The 8,942-nt window shown below is 41.3% G+C and overlaps 2 protein-coding genes across 11 annotated transcripts in view; one reads left to right on the top strand and one right to left on the bottom strand.

The window, feature by feature from the left end:
• lrtm2a (leucine-rich repeats and transmembrane domains 2a) overlaps positions 1–2,253 on the bottom strand; it is a 96,847-nt gene extending 94,594 nt beyond the window's left edge. Inside the window, exons 1-2 of the mRNA XM_043709343.1 lie at positions 2,163–2,253; positions 1,730–1,814 (exon numbers count right to left, since the gene is read on the bottom strand). The gene's annotated coding sequence lies outside the window, so the exon portion shown is untranslated. The remainder of the gene's footprint in view (positions 1–1,729; positions 1,815–2,162) is intronic.
• Positions 1–8,942, top strand: part of LOC122559589 (voltage-dependent calcium channel subunit alpha-2/delta-4-like) — a 483,398-nt gene that overhangs the window by 356,200 nt on the left and 118,256 nt on the right. The window lies entirely within an intron of this gene.

The raw sequence follows: 8,942 nt of genomic DNA, 5'->3' as shown, positions 1-8,942 counted from the left end.
CAAAGTTTTACCTGCACATCCACCAATATCATTTAGATTAGATTAGATTCGATTACAGTGTGGAAACAGGCCCTTCGGCCCATCAAGTCCACACCGACCCGCTGAAGCGCAACCCACCCATGCCCCTACATTTACCCCTTACCTAACACTACGGGCAATTTAGCATGGCCAATTCACCTGACCTGCACATTTTTGGACTGTGGGAGGAAACCGGAGCACCCGGAGGAAACCCATGCAGACACGGGGAGAATGTGCAAACTCCACACAGTCAGTCGCCTGAGGCGGGAATTGAACCTGGGTCTCAGGCGCTGTGAGGCAGCAGTGCTAACCACTGTGCCACCGTGCCGTTGCTCCCGATGCGGTCTCCTCTACATTGGGCAGACTGGGCGCCTCCTAGCAGAGCGCTTTAGGGAACATCTCCGAGACACCCGCACCAATCAACCAAACCGCCCCGTGGCCCAACATTTCAACTCCCCCTCCTACTCTGATGAGGACATGGAGGTCCTGGGCCTCCTTCATTGCTGCTCCCTCACCGCCAGACGCCTGGAGGAAGAACGCCTCATCTTCCGCCTCGGAACACTTCAACTCCAGGGCATCAAAGTGGACTTCACCAGCTTCCTCATTTCCCCTTCCCCCACCTCATCCTAGTTTCAAACTTCCAGCTCCACACTGTCCCCTTGACTTGTCCATACTTGTCTGACCTGCCTAGCTCCTTTTCCACCTATCCACTCTTCCCTCTCCTCCCTGACCTATTACCTTCATCTCCTCCCCCATTCACCCATTGTACTCTATGCTATTCTCTCCCCACCCCCACCCTCCCCTAGCTTATCTCTCCACGCTTCAGGCTTTATTGCTGATGAAGGGCTTTTGCCAGAAACGTCGATTTCGCTGCTCGTTGGATGCTGCCTGAATTGCTGTGCTCTTCCAGCACCACTGATCCAGCATTAGATTTCCCTGCCTGCTATAAACAGTGCACTGGTCACTTCATGGATACTTGAATCGGAGAATAGGAAAATGGGGCTTTGCTAAAAGAATGAAACCTCAAACACTGTCGCACTCCTTCATGGCTGTAATGCCATATTAGGCTAATTCATATGCCACAGGTTGCATACTTGGAATTTTGCCATCTCTACACAATCCACTTTTAAAAAGGAGAGGGAATACTTAGAACACGTGAATATTTCCTATCTATGTGTTTCATTTGGATAGAGATACAGAGCCATTGCAAATCAGTCTTCCTTTGAATTCTGTGAAGCTTATTTCCTCATATGACTTTGATGCCAGGAGATAGTTGAAATGCACTGTAAATACAATATTTAAACAATACTTGACCCCTGTGAGCAACAATTTCAATATGGCATGCCTCCTGAGGAAATGAAGACACCTGTTATTACTGCTTTACATTAAGACATCAAGCACAGACTGTTCAGATCATTTACTGCACATGCAGAATGTAGGATTCCTCACTCCAGACTGCTGAAAAATGTTAAAAATGACATCTCCCCTCCCCCACCTTCCCAAACCCTCTCCATTATAAGCCTGTATTTAAATTAGATTATAATTGATTAAAGTGTTCCCCTCTCACACCTTTCAAATATTTCTACATTTTTCATTTTGGTCATTCTTTATTAGACTTTAGATTTACTTTGATATTTGATGTGTTATTTAAATCTGAATAAATACGCAATGTACATGTCCTGTAAGTTAATAAATGAATGCATTGCCTTACCTTTTCACATACTCCCATCTCTCATCCTAAATCTCAAACCCAGCTTTTCTTCCTGATTGTGTTGCTGAGCCGAAGGAAGATGCTGCTAAATATACCAAAGAATTGCAAATAAAATAACCTGGGGAGATACAACCTACCACTTTCACATTTTAAGTGCGCTTATCTTTCATTCCCCACAGTCTAATGTGTTACAAAGCTGCAGTGAGGTTGAATCTGACATTCTCGGCTCTGACACTAGTTCCGTGTGCTACATTGATATCGCTTACATTAAAGCTATAGTGATGCAAGCTTTAAAATTTGTATAATTCAGTGGAATACCCTTTTTACAAATTAAATTTGATATTCTGCTATTGTTTCTTCCTTTTGCCATCACAATTCTGTGTTAAATATTACACCTCAACCACCCTTTTACAAAAGATTAGAAGGTTCTGACCACGATTGAATTTTCATCTAGCTGACACCTTTTCTTAACTCGACTATACCAACAGATGAATTCAGGAATCCGCTTTCCAACAGGATCTTTACTGCTGTCCTCCTGACTGCCAAGCTCAGGCTGACAAATGTCACCCCAGGGGAATATCAGCTCCATGCATGGCCTACTTAGATTGTCATTTGTACAGTCTATATTTCTAGTGCAGTCCAATTTGCATCTGACAATTTAAGGTCTTTAAATACTCTATTAAGTGAGCAAAATTAATGTTAGAAGAGCAATGATCATTAAATGGCCTGTGGGAAGTTCTTTGGAAGTGGTGAGGGTCAATGTGAAACAAAACGTTAATGCTTGTGATTCCAACATGAGACCTCAGTACCCTGCACAGAAGCAAGCAATTACCCTGACCATAATTCAACTTAATGGTGAGGAGCAGCTGCTACAGCCATAGGTCAGAACATGAACTGGATAACAAAAAACATCACATTTTTTAGAGCGATTGAAGTTATAATTCTTTTACTTCCAAATTCCAGCAGGAGTAAAGTCTGTTTAAGATTTATTTTTAACCTTACATTAATGATCACAGATGACCTTGGGACTGCTCCTGTATTCTATTCATTTGCTGATGGAAGAAATCTTTTTAAATTTCTGCCCAACATTGGTTATAGTTTCAAAATATAACAATTATCTGACACAATTTTGATCAATATTTTCATATTTTATTTCACAGAACCTGTGCACTTCAAAAAATATTCTTAGATCACATAACTGATGTTAGAGTCACAGAACAGACATTTAAGCAAAGTTATAGCTCATGGAATAAAAGGGGCAATAGCAATAGATATTAAAAATTTAGTGAGTGACATTAAATAGAGAGAGTAATGAGCAAGGAGTGTTTCTCAAACTGGAGAAAGGTTTGTAGAGGAGTTTCCAGAGGGTTAGTTTTGGACCCCTTGTCTCTCTCCCCATATATATTAATAACCTAAACATTGATTAGATTCTTAATTAGATTTTCTTAGTTAGATTACTTACAATGTGGAAACAGGCCCTTCGGCCCAACAAGCCCACACTGACCCTCTGAATAGCAACCCACCCAGACCCTTTACCCATATGGGCAATTTAGCATGGCCAATTCACCTAACCTGCACAGTTTTGGACTGTGGGAGGAAACCGGAGCACCCAGAGGAAACCCACGCAGACACAGGGAGAATGTGCAAACTCCACACAGACAGTTGCCTGATGCGGAAATTGAACCCAGGTCTCTGGCGCTGTGAGGCAGCAGTGCTAACCACTGTGCCACCCACTAATGTACAAGATGTAATTTTGAAATTTGCATATGATACTAAATATGGAGTCATTGTTAACTATAAAGAGGATATGGAGAATGTCAAAGGACAGAGATAAGCTGGTGGATCAGGTGGATAGGTGAAGTACAATTGGTAGAAATTTGAAGTGATTCATGGTATTACGAAGAGCATGGAGAGACTATATAAAATGTAAAGATTTATGGAATCCCACTTTATTTGTACATAAATCTTTGATGGTGGCAGGTGTTGAGTGAGTGGTTTACAAAGCATACAATACACTACCCTTTATTCATGGAGCATAGAGTGCAAGAGCAAGGTGGAAATGTTTAAATATACAGAACCAGTTTAACCTCAGCTGGAATATTGTGTGAGGTTCTGAGCACTACACTCGAGACAAGATATAAAGGCATTGGAGAGGGTGAAGAAGAGGTTCATAAGAATAGTTCCAGGGTATAGCTATGATAGAATGGAGAAGACTGGGATTGTTTTCCTTGGATAAGAGAAGGCTGAGAGGAGATTGAGAGATTCAAAATCATAATAGATAGACTATATACAGAGAAACTGTTCCCACTTGTGAAAGGATTGAGTGGTTAAGAACTGGAATCCACTGCCTTCGAGTGCAGTGGAGGCAGATTCTACTGACATTTCCAAGGGGATATTAGACTTTTTTTTAAAAGAAACAATGAGTAAGGTTTTGGGGAGAATGGCACTAAGTGAAATAAATAATCAAAGCGCCAGTGCAGACACGATTGTGTTACAACCAGAACCTCGGTGATGTTCCCCAATTTGCTATTATTCCAGCAGGATACTCTAAATTGTTAAACTCCCAGGTGAGGAGGGATGGAGTGGCTCCCCTTCTTTATTCATCCACCCACCCTCCCTCAGTTGATTGCAATGAGTTCAAATTAAGAAGGATCCTCTTCTTCATGGATACCTTGCTACCAGCCCAAATAAATTTATATTTTAAAAGGAGCCAATTTAACTAGGCTTTCTTGAATTAACTAACAGTGAGATTATTAATTGCTGAACATGAGAAAAGCTAATAGTGGAACATACATTCACATAGACTGGAAATGAGGTGAGTCCAAAGACTTAAATGTTTTTTAAAAAAAATCTGGATCAGTGTCTCAATTATTTGTGAAGAGCATATATATTTGAACATTATGGCTATTGATTTGGAGGTTAGTGATAGCATTGGTGTTGATAGATGAACAGTCAGTTTCATAATCCTTAATTTTGTAGAGTGTTTGAGATTTGTGGTTTTATAGGCTGATTGAAGTTCCTTTGGCTTGATTCAATTTTTTTTAATAACTGGTTTCCAGCACTTGGAGTTAGAGAAGGACTTGTTGACCAACATAGGGTAACTTGGAAATAGTTGACTGTGACATTCGTGAATACTTGAACCTAGCCTGCTTACATATATATGCATTCAATCCCACAAGTCTACTCCAGTAAAGATTAAACTTTTCTCTTAACCCAAGGGAAAATCTCAAAATGTATCTACAGTTTGAGACATAAAGTCCAGTTGGATGGCTTGCTGTTGAGCTAAAGAGCATCAGCCCTTCATTATCTTTGTATTCATTAGACCTCGCAGTAGAATCTGTTAGAGGTTTCTTTGACGGGTTGAGGTATTATATATGCAATATCACAAATGCTTCACACCGCACTTTACCAGACAGTCACTGAATTTAAATCCACAGATTTTCCAATGGCATTTTCCCTTAAAATCAGCACACTTTGGAATTAAAATTTAAAATGGCCTGAATATATTTTGGGTGTCTAACGTACTGTCATAGTGATTGGTCAAATCTCCTCTTTGTGCTCCACAAATAATTTACATATCCATTAATTTACATAGAATATACAACACAAAAATACATGATTATTAATGTACCATGTGTATCTTCCCACACTTTCTCTTCTCATCTTCTTAACATCCTTCTAATCTTTTCTCTCTCATGAACAAAGTGGTGAGTGGGGCATTGGTGTCTCAGCACATTAATTATGGGTGACTTTAATCTTCATGTACGTTGAGAAAATCAAATTGACGTAGATATCCACAAGAAATAATTCATAGCATGCATTCAACATAGTTTCCAAGAACATTCTGCTATCAATTAAATCAGGAATCAGCCTAATTTGGATCTGGTTTTGTGCAATGAGGTAGGTTTGACATATTGTCTCAGAATAAAACATTCCCAAGGGATCAGTGACCAGAGCATGTTAGAGTGTAGCATTCAATTTGAGAATGAGAACTTTGAGTCGGAAACAACAGTGCTAAACTCAAATAATGGTAATTACATGAGCATGAGAGCAAAGTTGGCTAAAGTGAACTGGGAGAAAGGAGTTTATCAGAAAAGGTCATTGATGAATAATGACACATTTTTGTTTAATAAAGCACTTGACTCATAACAAAAGCACATACCAGTGTGGATAACCTGACCAGAGTAAACCGGGGAACCTAAGGCCAGTATCAAATTGAAAGAAAAGTAATAAAATGTGGCAAAAATGAGTGGTAAATCAGAGGATTGGGAAAAAAAATGCAACAAGAGATGACCAAAAATAATAAAGAGGGACAAAATAAATACAAGGGCAAACTAGCAAGTAATATTAAAACAGATAGTGAAAGCTTCTTTAAATGTATAAAATGGAAGACAGAGGAAACAGTCAATATAAGCCACTCAGAGAACAAGGCTGGAGAAAAAATAATGGAGAACCAGGAAATGGCAGAGGAGTTGAATATATATTCAGCATCAGTTTTTGCTACAGAGAATACTAATACAATAGCATTCCAAAACTAATGAGCAATCAATGTGCTAAAGGTGAGGAAATAAACAGAATACCGATCACTGGGGAAGAAATTCTAGGGAAACTAATGAAGCTAAAGGCCAATAGATCTCCTGGTCCGAATGGATTACATCCTAGGATTTTAAAAGAAATAGCTACAGAGATAATTGATACATTGGTAATAATCTTCCAATAATCCTTGGAACGAGACACTCATCAGAACATAGCTAGAATACTGCAAACAGTTTTGGTCCCCTTATCTACATTATATTACTGTGTGGAAACAGGCCCTTCGGCCCAACAAGTCCACACCGACCCGCCGAAGCGCAACCCACCCATACCCCTACATTTACCCCTTACCTAACACTACGAGCAATTTAGCATGGCCAATTCACCTGACCTGCACATATCTGGGCTGTGGGAGGAAACTGGAGCACTCGGAGGAAACCCACGCAGACACGGGGAGAACGTGCAAACTCCACATAGTCAATCGCCTGAGGCGGGAGGAAAGGTATCCTAACTTTAGAAGCAGTCCAGAAAAGATTCACTGAGTTGATTCTGGGTATGAAGGGATCTTCGTATGAGGAGAGGTTGGGTAGGTTGGACTCATATGCAATGAAGTTTACAAGAAGGAAAGAGACCTTATTGAAACATGTAGAATTCTTAATAGGTATGACAGCTTAGAAGCAGAAAGATTGTTTCCTATTAAGAGGTAGTCTAGGTCCAAAGGGCATACGGTCAGAGTGAGGAGTTGCCCATCTAAGACAGAGATGGGGAAGAAGGTTTTTTGCACTCAGCTGGTGGAGAATCTGAGGAATTCTTTATCACAGATGGCTGTCAAGGCTGAATTGTTAAGTATCTTCAATGCTGTGAGAGACCGATTTATGTAGAATAAGGGAATGAAGGTTTATGGAAATAAGGCAGGAGAGTGGACTTTAGGATTATCAGATCAGCCACGATTTCATTGAATAGCAAAATGAACTCAATTGGCCACATGTTCTACTTCTGCTCCAATATTAAATGATCTTATGGGCTCACGTTTGGCTTTGGCACCAAGTCAGTTGATTTTGCACAGTGTAGGTGAGGAGACATTGTGGCTTGATCATCAAAGTGATGTTCTTGGCAAGGTAGGGGTATAACTAATGCCTGGAGCACATCTTGGAAAGGGCACATCCTGACACAGAGCATAGGCTGAAACATTTGCCCATAACACAGACTGAAAAATGGTGAACCTGATACTCCCAGTGTGGGCTTTAAGTGGGAGACAGCCTGATGCCCAGAGTGTGGGCTATAAATGGGGCAGAGCTTCATGCCCAGAGTGTGGGCTATAAATGATTTATTTGTTTATTTACTTTCACTTGTACTGAAGTACAGTGAAAAGCTTTGTTTACAAGCAGTACATGCAGATCATAATAAGTGAGGATGTACAGAACAAAAGGTGTAGATGGAGGCAAACAGGTAACATTACGCAGGGCATATAAGAGAGATCAACATTAGCACGATCAGCATTATTTGAGGCGAGAGAATGCATTCAATAGTCTAATAACGGCCAGGAAGAAGCTGTCTCTGAATCTGCTGGTGCCTGTGTTCAGGTTTCTGTATCTTCTGCCTAACGGAAGAGGAAGTAGGAGGTAGTTACTGGGGTGCAAAGGGTACCTGATGATGTTAATAGCCTTTCCGTAGCAGCGAGCTGTGTAAGTAGAGTCCATGGATGGAAGTTTGGCTCCCATGATGGACTGAGCTGTGCACACCGCCCTCTGTAGTGCTTTGTACCAGGCTGTTATGCAACCGGGCAGTATGCTTTCAATGGTGTACCTGTAGAAATTGGTGAGGGTCGTTATGAACATACCAAATTTCCTGAGATGCCTGAGGAAGAAGAGGCATTGTCATGTCCTCTTGACCGTTGCAATACGTGCGAAGTCCAGGACAGGGCGTCAGTTATCATCACTCTGAGTAACTTGATGTTCTCCACCCTCTCAGCCTCAGCTCCATTGATGTAGACGAGGGCGTGTTTTCCTCCTTTCTTTCTGAAGTCAATAATCAGTTCTTTCATCTTGCCAACGTTGAGAGAGAGGTTGTTCTCATTGCACCAGATCACCAAGTCCTCTATTTCCCTTCTGTATTTTGACTCAGCATTGTTAGATGTCCTACTATCGCACTGTCACCAGCAAACTTATAGATAGCGTACTTTTAGAATTTGGCAACACACTTGCAGATGTACAGGGAGTACATTAGGGAGCTGAGGACACATCCTTGGGTGGAAGGGGGAGGAGTTGGGGTGGTGGTGCTCCAGTGTTATTGTGGAAGAGGTGTAGTTACCTATCTTCCCTGATTGTGGTCTGTGGGTCAGGAAGCTGATGATCCAGTTGCAGATGGCGGAGCCAAGACCAAGGTCACAGAGTTTTGAGATCAATCTGGAGGGGATAATGGTGTTGAAGGTGGAGCTGTAGTCAATGAGAAGGAGTCTGACGTAAGTGTCCTTGTTGTTCAGATGTTCCAGGGATGAGTGCAGGACTAGGAATATTGCATCCGCTGTGGAGCTGTTACATTGATAGGTAAATTGTAGGGGATTGAGGTAGGCTGGGAGACTGGAGTTGATGTGGGCCATGACCAGCCTCTCAAAGCACCTCATTATTCAGTTCAGAGTCAATGGGTGGTAGTCATTAAGGCACATTGTATGTGCTTTCTT

The sequence above is a fragment of the Chiloscyllium plagiosum genome, chromosome 19 (assembly GCF_004010195.1).
Source record: "Chiloscyllium plagiosum isolate BGI_BamShark_2017 chromosome 19, ASM401019v2, whole genome shotgun sequence".
NCBI lineage: Eukaryota > Metazoa > Chordata > Chondrichthyes > Orectolobiformes > Hemiscylliidae > Chiloscyllium > Chiloscyllium plagiosum.
Note: the sequence above shows the minus strand (reverse complement) of the source record. Positions and strands in the feature narration are given on the sequence as shown.